Here is a 13785-nt window from a genome sequence, read left to right on the forward strand (position 1 = left end):
GTTTGTAAATTTTCTTACAAAATTCTTCTACTAAACTTTAATTGTTTTTTAATTAATTTTTCCTAGTTAAAAGATTTTTTTAAAGAAAAGTACTTTCAATTGTAAAACAGCATACCTGCAAGAAATTATGTACTTGTCATAGATTTAAAAACACTCATTGATAATGATCACCATTATGTGCCAAAATATTTCAAACAACTCAATTGTTTGCAAGTCACCTGACCCTAAAGCCAACAATGTACATCAACAATTTCTACAAAATTTAGTTTTGAGGGTCAATACAATCCCCCAGCCATTATCAAGTTATTATTATTTTAAATAATATTCTCTTTTAATAATTTTCGAAAAATGGTTTTTTTTTTCTTAAATTGTCAGCAGCTTTACCAATGAAAAAATAATACAAAATTTATTTAGAATCACTTCATTAGCGCAATGGGGAGCTTATAAAAATTTAATATTCTAATCGAAATTGTTGAGAATCTAACTATATTTACGATTATATTCGCAAAATCGTCAAATATTCAGGGATTTTGTCGGCCTATTAGCATTTTAATCGAGGAATAGGCGTGGAAATAGCAAGGAAATGGGTTAGTTGACAGACAAAGGAATTAATCTTTATGGGGAACCTAACACCGAGGGTCTGAAGCAACTTCGAATCCAGTGAGGGGTAGTGTTGTTTGGCAGTGGAAGGTAAAGATTCCGCAGGTAGCCGTGGAGGAAAAGACGATCGCCCGCCAGGGCAGGCTACCCTGCCCTGGGAGATTTTCATTTCATCGCGGTGTACCTGTTCGTCTTACCCTCTCCACTCGACATCTCCTCACGCCCCTGACTGAGGGAGATTGCTATGCCGGGCTTTGCCAGCGGGGGGCCCCTTTGTCCTAATGAGGCATAAAATGCCATGCATTAAAATGTTATAGTTTTGCAATCAGCAAATTCAAAATATCATATTCGGAATCTGTGCTTTTCTGGGATTCCAACGATATGTAACTTGCAATTAAAGTACTGAAATTAGACTAAGTTATGGCAGATATTAGTTTGTTTTGACCCTGACTAGATAGCATTATGAAATTTTCCATAGAATAGATGAAAATGCATCAGTTTATTTGGTTGAAAATTCGCCTGTTGACAATTTAAGAGAATATACGGATTTTCACCCAGCTACCTAGAAGAATATTATACTTGAAACCAAATACTTATATTTTCCATGTTATAATTTACTATAATAAGTATATTCATTTTAATTCTATTCCCTGCAAAATGAAGTTTAATTTCCTTTTAATAAATTGCCCTTGTGCTTAATACACTAGTGTGGCCCTTATTTTTCAAAGTCCTTTTTTTCACCCCCTAGTTCTGTTCGATTGTCCAAGAATCGACCATCATTTTTAATATTATAAAATTAATGTGTATGTCTAAATCTGTAAATGTATAATAAATAATTTATATTGTGTACTGCTTGGTTAAGGATTCGTCTTTCTGGTTTAAAAATTCAAGTACTTGGTTTCAAGTATAATATTCTTCTAGGTAGCTGGGTGAAAATCCGTATATTCTATTAAATTGTCAACAGGCGAATTTTCAACCAAATAAACTGATGCATTTTCAACTATTCTACGAAAAATTCCATAATGCTATCTAGTCAGGTTAAAACAAACTAATATCTGCCATAACTTAGTCTAATTTCAATATTTTAATTGCAAGTTACATATCGTTGGGATCGCAAAAAAACACAGATTCCGAATATGATATTTTGAATTTTCTGATTGCAAAACTATAACATTTTTATGCATGGAATTTTATGCCCCATTAGGACACCGCGATGAAATGGATACTGCCCCCTGCCCTGGGCAAGAGCGTGCCGACCACTGTACTAAAGGGGACATCCGATAAGTCAGCAATTCCTGGAATTTCCCGCCCCTACAGTCCCGAAGTTGGAAAGTTATCCGACTTACTGTAGTTGGTTCAATTCGAGTAATGCTTATTACTGGAAAACACCCTAAAATTGGATCATTCTAGACTTCGAAATAAAACCCTTCTAGACGAAAATGGTTGGACACAATTGCAACCAACTGATGGTTGAATCGATTTGAATAGTATTAATCGAAACACAGTGTGTTTACCGTACTTAATCATTGGCAATCGGGTCAAGCGTTTGAATCATTCGCAATCAGGTAATAATCCAGTAGCCAGTAACACTTCTGTATGCACTAAAAGCAAAAGTCCCCTGATTATTAATATCAAGGTTACTTTTTAAAAAAGCTGGTGCAACATTTTTGTAACAATTGTATTATTTTTTGAGATATAAATTTTTTAAAATTATTTACGAAAAGTTCATGGAAAAAAAATTTTATATCTTGAAACATTTGTCATGCAACAGCCGGTTATCAAGTTATACATAACTGAATTTGCATTAAAATTGACATATTTGCTGCTACATATCACTCTTACTATTGAACCGAAAATTTTCAAACAAAATTTGAATGATTTTTCAGGATACTTGCTCCAAGAGAAAAAAGAAAATTTTGCGACAGAGCTAAAATTTTTGATGATAGTTAAATGTTAAAAATGGTCCTCTTTTAACAAGTTCGTGCACAATTTTGTTAACTTCTTAATAAAAGACTATGTGTACATTGTACAAGGTCGACGCTATAACTTTTCTAACAAATCTTGGGGAAATAACCTTGATTACAAATAATTTTGTTACTTTGGAAAAATCTCAATAACTTTTTGTTAATGACAATTTTTATAAACAACTTCGGATATTTTATGTAACTTCTCGTTTTTAAACGTGTTTTTAAAATCAGATATAATACAAAAATTTTGTCTCTTATAGGTTTTCTTTTATTTAAAATCATTTGTTAACTATGACCTTAAAAAAATTAATTGCAAAATAATTTTTGGTCTGTCCCACCTGCAATTTTATAGTTAAGATTTTGGATTTCTTAAAGTAATTTATCGCGTAGCTTCCTTATAATCTTTCTCTCTTTTACCACTCTGAAAACATCGTTCTCTTGTTAATAACAACTGTTATTAAACAAAACATGCATTTAACAACATTATTTCGTAATATTTTATGTCTTTGCTTTCACACAAGAAAAATATTTTACGGTAAACCGCCACATCATTACTGACACTTGATCCGATTACCACTTAATGAAACTTTTTTTGTTGTAAAAACGGTTTGTAAGAATGCTTGTAATTGCCGCTTTTTCTTAACATGTGTAATATAAATAGGTTTGGCGATGCCATTTTGAGTACGGATGGAATCAAACAAAAGACAGTCGCAAACATATACTTTATCTGAAAATGACCTCAGAGTCTTATGATCGAACTACAATAAAAAGTTGAAGTTTTTAATTCAGTTTAAAAGTGATTCATATAAATCGTAAAACTGCAAAATTATATATTTTATTATTACATTATTTATTATTTTGCAGTTAATTGTTTGTAACAAATTTGTTTAATTAAGAGCAAATTTAAGAGAGATAAAAGTTTTCCATTGTGTCTGATTCAAGTAGAGCAAATAAAAGGAGCCGAAGTTACTGCGTCGCACTTTTAGTGCAGACAGAAGTGTTACTGGCTAATGGATTATAAGTGCACGGGTCCATCTGAAACCTAAACTTCAAACCCGACTAAAAACGCGTCAGTATTTCTAATTCAGTAGTTATATATTAGACTATTTCATTTTTGTTGTCTAATTCGGTTATTGCTTTTTTTTAAATTTGGATTCCTAAGTATAATAATTAGACAGGTTTTTATGACTTATTTATCAAGTATTATTAAGTTATAAAACATTTTATTTCGTAAGTGCAAAATCATAGAAATATGTCATATTTAAATACATTATAAAATCCAGAAAATTATACTTCTACTATCTGAAATTTGATTTAATTTACATTGTAAAATGTAAAATTTAATTTAATCGAGTCAGGGCTATTCAGAAAAGCAGGGATGGGTAAGTAAAATACCTTAGGTAATTTACGTAGTTTTGTACGGTAAATTACTAGGTATTTAACGTGCCAAGTTTCTTGCACGATGTAAATTACGCGTACATGTGGGACTTCACGTTCTGTGTATTACGTTCCCCTCCACAAACATAAGCTCCAAAACTTGTTGCCTTATGCAAACATTCTTAAAATAAATTTAAAAAATCGTATACACGGAGAAAAATAGATATTAAAAACTTCGATATTTAGCCATAATATATAGATATTATGGCATATTATCTAATTTCTTCTATTCAACATACAAAATATTAAAGGGAAATAGCTGTTTATATTGAAAGTATAAAACATGTGATATTAACAGTCTTGAGTTTTCGTCGTGTGTATTGTGGTTTTTTTAGATATCTATTGCACTATAAGTTTTGGTGGAGAATGGATTAAATGTTTTTGGATATGTCAACATTTTCTCAAGAAAATGAGGACTCAGCTACAACCATCTTTCATATGAGCCTTGAACAGTGTTTCACCTGTTCAAGACAAAAATCGCATAATTATGCAAAAAGGCGAATGCTTGAGGATTCGGATTTTAAAAACAGAGGGTTACGATATTAAAATTTTTGTTTTGCATTTTATAGAAAATGGCATGCTTTACAGGTAATTTTTGCACAATTAAAAAATACTTCTTGAATATCTTCGATTCTGCCCTTTAATATCTTGGATATTGTCCGTTAAAATCTTCTTTTTAATATCTACGGATGCTCTACTTCAGTATCTAGATTTCTGTCCCATAGTTAAATCCATGGAGAACAGACATAAGGAGCCCAAAGTAGGCTAACCGAAAATGAGCAAATTATTGTCGTATGGGCGTGGTTACAATACTTCCCGTTCCCATGTATGGCGCTAATGTGGCACGGGTATAAAATGGTAGCTGCCTACGTTTACATCATTGAGATTCACACAGTTTGCATTACATATTAAGGATTGTGATATTTGATTTAAATAGACCAATTATTATTTATATAAAAAAAGATTTTAAGAATTCGGTTCATCGCAAAACATTTAATCGTTGTGACCTTGCAATGGACGAGGTAAGTTACATTATATGGTGATATGAAAAATAAGTATGTAACTTACCAGTTTTAAATCTTGTATGCTTACGCATCACAGAACTGGTACCAAACTTTCACTTAAACGCAGCAGTTTTTATAGTCCAAAAATCTTGGCATGGATCAAAGAAATTAAGTCAACGATTTACGAATTTTGTATTTTTCTTTGAGCCTTGAGGTTATAGTTACACGAAACCATGACGGCGGCCATCCATACCCGTGCCAAACTAGCGCCGCGCTCGGGAAGATCTAGCATTTCGATGCGTTATTGTGCTTCCGACAGGAAATACTCGTTTTTGGTGAAATCAATGTACAGGACTTTGGACTCCTTATGTCTATTCTCCATGGTGAAATCGCTAAGATATTACCTATTAATATCTAAATAGTCTGTGCTAGCATCTAGTTTTCTCCGTGTAGGTACATAAATTTATTATAATAAAGTTGATTTATCAGTGTATATTTTATTTTACAATGTTTTTGTCTACAGGCCTACTGGATTTTATTTGTTTTTTGTCTACAGGTCAAAAATAAATATTTTTTTAATAATCAAAATTTTAAATTTGATATTTAAAAAATATTGATTTTTGACGAGTAGACAAAAACATTTAACATCAATTTATTTATTAAGTATTAAATTGACCAATATTTCACAATAACAGTACTAAAAAAAAATTATATTAAAATACATGTCAAATACACGTATTTAAATGAACAAAAATAACAATATTTCACAATTATCACTTGTAGACGTTTAAAATTAAAATCATTCCATGAAATATATGCAAGCCCGGAGTGTTTTTTTTGCTTCGGTCTCGCTTTAGTTGATATTATTTTTTAATGAAGAATATTGATAATGGAAAAAACTCTTATAAATGCCAGTACCAGAAATTCAAAAAAGTAAGGTTATGCACAGTTATACAGGTCCGCCATCTTAATACGTAATTTATTTGGTATTTTACCTGTTTTCTACGAAAAATACTTCACTTAGGTGTATTACATAAAAAAACCTCAAATTACGCGTAACTACACATCCCTGAAGAGAAGGCAAGGCCGGGCATGCGCACTCGCACGAGAGTGGTGGTGAGGGTAAGGATCATGCTACTTGGGCATGTTCCTTCCTCCTTATGAACCACTACATCCTCTTCAATTACTATATTTTTTATGCAAAGAAACTTATCTTCGAACAGTTTTTATGACTACATATGGTCCGCTACTCTACATTAATATATTACAAATAGAATGATATTACATTTGAAGTTTGGAACTTCCTACTCATGCTCACAACTGACAAGTGCGTATAAATAGTGCCAAGTCAAAAAATTTCATTCTAATAAAAATGATCAAAATACCCAGTCATAAAATAAATTCACTGTTATTTTCGAGTGTAACGATAACTCGACATATACTATTATCGGCCAGAAAATTCGATTCTTCAGGCTTTTACGTTAGAAAAATGATTGAGGTAAATATGGTAGCTTAATGAATGAAATCTCAAATAAGGAAATTTGACAGTTTTTAATGACAGAGAAATTTAGAGAAAGGTTTTCTTTATCGAAAAAAAATTATAGGAAAGGTGTGAAAAAATGCACGAGAGTGAATTAAATATTGGATAATCGATTGACGTAGGCAAATTTTCAAAAAATTACAAGCTATATGTTTTTTTACAAGAATGTACAACGATATTATCATTAGTTCTAAAGATATTGATCTAATTTATATTTGAGACGGTTGTTTGAACTATCTATAATGATTATCAATGATCAAAAAGTATATATTTGTTTTTTTCTTTATGCAAATTTCGATATTTGAAGGCAGTTTTTTGCATTGGAAAATAATTCTAAGAAACCAGCGGGTCAGAGAAAAGCTTTGGAAGCACATGTTAAGGAAAGGCGAGAACGAACCCAGAAAAAAATCCCGCTGGCTTCTTACACTTTTTTCCAGCACAAAAAATTGTTTTCCAACATCACAATTTGCACGAAGAAAAAAAATTACAAGCTTTTTAGATATTGTAATAAATGACGGACAGTCTACAGATTTACCTCAAATTTAAATAACTTGATTATCTTAATTAGAACTGAAGATAATATGGTTGTATATTTATGTTAAAAGACTGAAGAATTTGTAATATTTTTTAAAATTTTCAACAGCAAATAGTTGATCAATGTTTTAAAGAAAAATGCTTAAAGTTCACTGTCGTCAAATTTCCCTAATTTTTATTAGAAATTTATCTCTGTTAGCCACCAAAAAAATTTCTAGGGCATTGGTTTCAAGCTTATTAACGTACCAAACTTTGACATTTAAAATGATTATAAACTCATTCAGCTACCTTTTTTTCTTTAGTTTGTTAACGTCCAAGCCATAGGTCTCGAATTTTCTCACCGATTGTAGTTAAATCAATTTGGAACCTCAGATATTATACGCTAACTTTCCCAAAATGTACGTCTCACTGTCTTAATTATTCATAAAAATTACAGCTATTCTCTCTACACAATGTAAATTAAAATAATGTCATCAACACATTATCTTCTATTGTAAAATGCCTGACAAAATCCGAAAAATTAAAAAAAAAATGTCATACTCACATTTGTCAGTAGTCAAATTATGTACAAAAATTTATATTTTAAAATATTAATTTTACAACATTAATATTGCAATATACATTTTCATACAAAATTTTTATATCGATTGTGTAGCGCAACCTGAAAAACACGCGTAGCACATACCACTGAAAGAATTATATAAATAAGCGAGTAAATAAAGAGTCTTTAGGGAAATACCTCGGGAAATAGTAGCAATCCTTATAAAAAATATTATAGAAAAGGAAGTACTGCACTTTTAGCCGAAAATAATATTTGTATTTTCCGAAAATTTTTCCCAAATTAATGCTAATCCGTTATTTACTATCACACTTTTTCGTGAAAGAATAAGATACCTCGTATAATATATACAAAAACGAAATATACACTACTAAAATATACAGAAGTTCGATTATGATGACGTACGAAAAGGGAGGAATTTTAAATTGAATGATTGAAACAAAATAAAAGAATAAGGCGGAGATGAGAATTCACGTAAGTTGATAGTGGAAAAGTAACCACCGTACCAATAGTAAGAAGTTAATGGATCAAGAATCCAATGAAGGACACTGAATTCAGAATTTTAACTCTAGTAGCAAGCATAGAAATGACACCTCACATTATAAGAACATTCTGTATCGAAGAAGGAACCGAAGAGGATTTTAGTGTCAAGCATATTCATTCTGAATATAACAAAGTACACAGCTTACATACGTAAAGAACACAATTTGATGATAAATGATCCATATGTATGATATTAAACAACAGTAACTGATGAATCACAAAATATAAAAATTCACCTAAAATATTACTAAAGCAAAACAAACGGTGCAGATATACCATGATCTTTAATACAAGAGCAAGATCAGCACAACGAACGACGTAATCACTATAAGAGGCGAAAAAAGATTACACTGAAATATGTCCACAAATTAAAAAAATGATTGTCAGGAACAAAGATATTGATTCCGAGAAAAAAACATTAATGGCACTAATTACGATGAATCTTTGATAAGAAAGGAAAAATGTACACCAGATAACAAAGAGGAGAACGGTATGTTTTGGATTGTAGAAATGGGAAGTCACTTGAAGGACTAGAAATAAGAGCAACGAGAACGAGCGAGCGCGCGCGTTTGGGATCGACTCCGGTGGCCCAGCTCGTCGTGCTAGCTTTGACCTTGGCATTGAACTTGCTAGTAAGGAGCGGGAGTCGTTCGATATGGATGACAGGCGGATATAGGGGTTCGGAGAGAGGAAAAAGGTATTGCGTCATTTCGCGCAAGCCTGAACGCCGCACGTCAATACAGCGGCCTAGTCCACCGACTAACCTTCGCAATTTGGTTTAGAGGGTAACGAGTTTAGGTGAAGGGGTCGGAGGGACTGAGGGGCTGTGGTATTGTGGTGGGGTAACACGTGGAACAGGGGTTCCTGATGGTGGGGGAATGTCGGTGAGGAGTTATGAATCTGTAAACACAGGGGCGAACTGAGTTGGGGCACCGATGAGCAGGATCAAAAACTCCCACTGCTTGGCATTCGGTCATTTGGTTTTGTACACCCAGGGCGATTTCAAGCTGAAGGGAGTGACTTGGGAGGTCAAGGGAGTGAATTAGAGGAAAGAGCGAGGGACAAACTACTTTGCTGCAGCTTGTCGTGGCCTTGGCTTCTAAACACTCGGATAGTCTTTGGATATTTATAGAAATACATGCCAAAAATTCTTAGGGATTTAAATATTAGATCAGATAGCTAGAAACTAAATCAATTGTCAGAATTTTGTAGAGAGGTTTTCTTTTCGACCAACTCAAACTTACCGAATAATAACATTTTTTAAATAAAAAAAAAAGAAATGAAATAGAAATTTTGAGTTATCTTGAAAACGGTGAGATAAGCGAAAACGGACATTTATAAGGTTTTCTAAAGGAGGTGGTCCTTGGTCACCCCGACCTAAACCAGTGAACAGAGTTTCGAAATATTAAAAAAATCTAAATTTTGAAATATTATGAAAGTTCACGTTAAAGTATTACGCAAGGATTTTTTCTGACATTTTTACCCCTCCCTCCATAATTTATGCTTTTTTCTACATGTGGTGAATTTATGAAAATAAAACCAATAATACAACGACTAAATTTGAACAACCACCATAAAATGTTCATCTTGCAGTTTGAAAAGAGATAAAAATTTGTATAAAAAAGAAAAAAGAAAACATTTTTTCTTGGACAAAAATAAAACAGAGGAAAGAAAAGTGATAAGGCAACCAACCAAATGTGTTTACTTCTATTTTTATTTCTTTCTTCTTTTTTATTTTGTTTATTATAAAATCCCAAGTTTCATTTCACAAAGGACATTTGAACTTTTGGTCAAATTTCAAAAACTATTAAATTTATGTTGAAAAAGTTTAGGATTCAAATACTTCTTTCCGTATATCATCTAAAAATTGATTCAATAATAAATGTTTGCAAGGATCCTTTGGATAATTCTGAAAAGGGTGGTGTTGTCTACAAGATCACTTGCAAGATTTGTAAGATGATTACGTAGGACAGACACGCAGCCAACCTACTACGAGGATAGAGGAACACAAAAGTGGTTTTCGTTCGGCACGCTGTTATAAGAGTGTTCTTGCTAGCCATATAAAGTAATTTATTGATGTTGACCATGATTTCGATTGGGATCATGTTTAAATTTCATATAGTGAAAGTAATGAGAAAGAAAGAATTTATGGAATTGCTTTATATGAAAAAACAAAAGGAGTTATCTATTAATTTAAAAACTGATTTGGACAAATTGAACACGAGTTACGCTAGTATGATTAATTATATTTATGACAGAGTTGTCATAAATCTGTATGTTCTTTTACTTTGTCTATTTCTAATGTGTTCATGATGGAAAATTCAGGTATGTTTATAACTGGTTTATCTTTTGACCCTCATCGGATATTTCAGGTATGTTTGTGATGGATTTGCATTTTGACCCTCACTTGATTCTCGGCTGTCAGGGAGAGAGCTTCGTGGTTTCGTTGCTGGTCCTGCCTGCTCAATTTTTTTTGCCTTGACAAGAGTGTTGTATGAGTACGAAAATGTTAGTGATTATTTTTTATAAATTTTTTTTATTGTGATTTGATAATAATAAAAATAAAAAAGACTAATGAAATAAAAAGAGAAGGAAGATGTTCTGGTTAGTTGCCTTCTAATTTTTTTTCTCCTCTTTTTTATTTTTGTCCCAACCAAGAAATTTTTTTCTTTTCTTTTTTAGAATTTTTTAAAATCTTTTTTCAAATTGCAATAGGAACATTTTATAGTGGTTGTGCAAATTTGGTAATTGAATTCTTGGTTTTATTTTTAGGAATTCCACACATTAATTTGATTATTGCACGTTAAATAGGATTTTAAATTTGATTTTATTCTCATTAAAATTTCTTAAATTTCAATTTTTGCTTTTTCTATAATAAGTATATGTAACTTAAGGCCCCCGCCCCCCTAGGCGCGTTACGTAATACTGGACTGGAAGGCTCCCAAAACGGCTAGAAAATCATGAAAACCAAGAAAACTGTGGGGGGGGGGCGTTAATTTTTTATCATGTAATTATTATACTTGGAAACGAAGTGCAATAAAGTACCATGAAAGTCATTTTTACTCTTAATATTTTTTATTGGAAACCACCATGTTATGGGCCTATTACGTCCCTTACCCTAATGTTCAGCTAGCTACTCTCAAATCTCGCGTCATTCGAAATTACCAGTCACAGATCAAACAAATGGGACCAACATTAATATTTATTGCAAAAAACGATTGTTTATAAATGAGAAAAGTCGACAAAGTTGAAAAATGCCACGGAAAAAGATACGCAAAGCACTTTGCGTGTCTTGCATGCAATACGTCATCAGCATACAAATGATCGAATCGAAGATGACAAAATTTTTTCAACATGATAGTTGTACACGGTAAAAAAAAATTGAGCTGTGGTAGGAATATTATTCCTTATTATAGCCAAACGTTAGGCTGAAAACGAACGAAGGAATTTAGAAAGATACCTGGATCAGCGAAAATGAATATCCTTGACCATTTTCCATATCCCAGGGATATCGTATAGTCAAACCCCTAATTAGTATAGCTATAATAGGGATATAAAGAATAGGTGTCTGAAGCAATTGTCGGAAGAGCGCCGGTGCATTATGGGAGCAGCGAAATAAAATGGCGACGGTCTAATCGGGAGCAGTGACAGTTGAGATTTACTTTGGACAATTAAACGCTTTTTACCACTTAAAATGTGCGTGATTGTTAATATTAAATGGAGTTTATGATGCAGTAATAATAATTTCACTTGTTTCGATTGTAGGCGATAACTATTGAAATATCAAGAAACGCGATAAAAACAACAAACTTAACCTTCAAATGCATTACACGGATTTCAGGGAAATTCTTTTTCGCGATACCAGACGAAAAATTGGCTACTGTAAGTTAATATATTTCTATAACAACTGAATTTTTTTTCTAATCTGAAGATAGTACAATTATACATAATCTGTCGAGAATAATAAACTTTCCAACTTAGCAATTTTGTCCAAATTCCTGATTTACGAGAACATCTTACATAAAGTAAATAAATGTGTAACTCTTCTAACTAAACGTTTTACCTAATCCAAGCGTACACTTTCTTTGAGTTTAATATATTCTTTATTCACTCGTTCGCCTCAAGAATTTTTTTTCCGTGTACAATTTTAGTTTGATTTTCATCAAAGATAATTTGTCTTTATTGTGAAAGTAAATGTGCAAAAAATATTAGAAAGGGCGCTCAACTTTCAAAACCTCGACTTTAAAGTTCCCCACATGTAAAAAAATCGTATCAGAAATGTTAAAATATTGACAACCATTCTTCAACATACTCTCCTAAAATGAAACAGTGAAGTCTTACCGATTTCCAGTAAAATATCATTGTTTGAAATAGCCAGAAGTGTGTCACTGAAAATCAGTGAGAATCCACAGGTTCACTCAGTGGAATTTCTGCACTGGTTTAATCAGTGAGGTTAACTGGTTTCTCAGTACCATTAGTCAGCTGGCCGTACGCCTTGCTGCCTGTCAGCATCCTTCATCACAATTGTGGAAACAGTTGCAAAATTTATTTTTTAAAAACCGAACTTCACTTCTACAACAATAAAAGAAGGACGGACTGCAATATAATGGGATATAATATGTTGCGCATAATAATTGTGGGAAGGCCCGTCGTTGTCAACGTGTCGCGTCGCTTAAACTCAACCCAAGTGGACAGGGGCCTTCCTACTTTTGATTGAAAGATATTAAATCCCCTGCTTATTGCAGCCAGGCACCCATTTTTTATAAAACAAACACAAGTAAACAATAAGATTCGTTTTCACTCGAGAAATGCGAAGACCTGCCCGGCGACGTGGCGCGTATCCGTCGGCTGGAGGTTCATGTGTTGCCCGCGTGGAGCGCTATATAACTGATTGATTCTATCATTTTACGTCGCAGGTATATTCCAGGGCTGCCAGATGGAGCTGCAAATTTACCCCCACCATACCTACCGTTTGGGAGCTGCTAAACACAAGATGCATGATTACTTCTGTAAGTTCGTTTGTAAGCCGAAAATGCACGACTCGAACTTCGGTTTTCTCAGGTTTCCTGTTGCACGATGATTGCCGATCTGAAAGCTTCCGAAAACTTTGGTGGTCTTCTATTTATATCACGATCCTCATTTGAAAGAAATGAAAGAAACTGGCGATTTTGATGTTGCGCGTTATTCCTAATCTCATGCATGAGTCGATTTTCAGGTTATGTTTTTCAGGTGTATATAATATGGATATAATTACTATTATATATATTATTGATGTTAATGTTATAATTATAAAATATTATATTATTATTAATGACTAGTTGACTATCTTTTAATAGAAATAGTTTCAATTTCAACTAAACCAATATTTTTCTGCAAAAAAAAATTCCTTGGAATGTTTTAAAACATCCTGAAATATTTCAAATCCTTTAAAATCTCATTCTAAATTATTGAAATTAATTGAAAATTCCTTAGAATCTATTAAAATATCCTAAGATATATCAAATACGAGGGTGGATTGATAAGTTTCCGGCCTGACCAAGAAAAACAACGTTTTTAAGAATTTTTTTTTTTTTATTTCTCAACATAATCTCCTCCAAGGCT

At 32.5% G+C, this 13785-nt stretch overlaps 2 protein-coding genes across 3 annotated transcripts in view; one reads left to right on the forward strand and one right to left on the reverse strand.

Moving 5' to 3' along the window:
• Positions 1-8891, reverse strand: part of LOC117173693 — a 122883-nt gene extending 113992 nt beyond the window's left edge. Inside the window, exon 1 of the mRNA XM_033362335.1 lies at positions 8421-8891. The gene's annotated coding sequence lies outside the window, so the exon portion shown is untranslated. The remainder of the gene's footprint in view (positions 1-8420) is intronic.
• The window catches only part of LOC117173296, an 81511-nt gene that overhangs the window by 10736 nt on the left and 56990 nt on the right, over positions 1-13785 (forward strand). The window contains exon 1 of one of the 2 annotated variants that reach the window (XM_033361781.1): positions 6237-6335. The exons of the other annotated variant lie outside the window; for it this stretch is intronic. The gene's annotated coding sequence lies outside the window, so the exon portion shown is untranslated. Of the gene's footprint in view, positions 1-6236; positions 6336-13785 lie in introns of those variants that run through there. 2 annotated transcript variants of the gene reach the window in all.

The sequence above is a fragment of the Belonocnema kinseyi genome, chromosome 5, assembly GCF_010883055.1.
Source record: "Belonocnema kinseyi isolate 2016_QV_RU_SX_M_011 chromosome 5, B_treatae_v1, whole genome shotgun sequence".
Lineage (NCBI taxonomy): Eukaryota > Metazoa > Arthropoda > Insecta > Hymenoptera > Cynipidae > Belonocnema > Belonocnema kinseyi.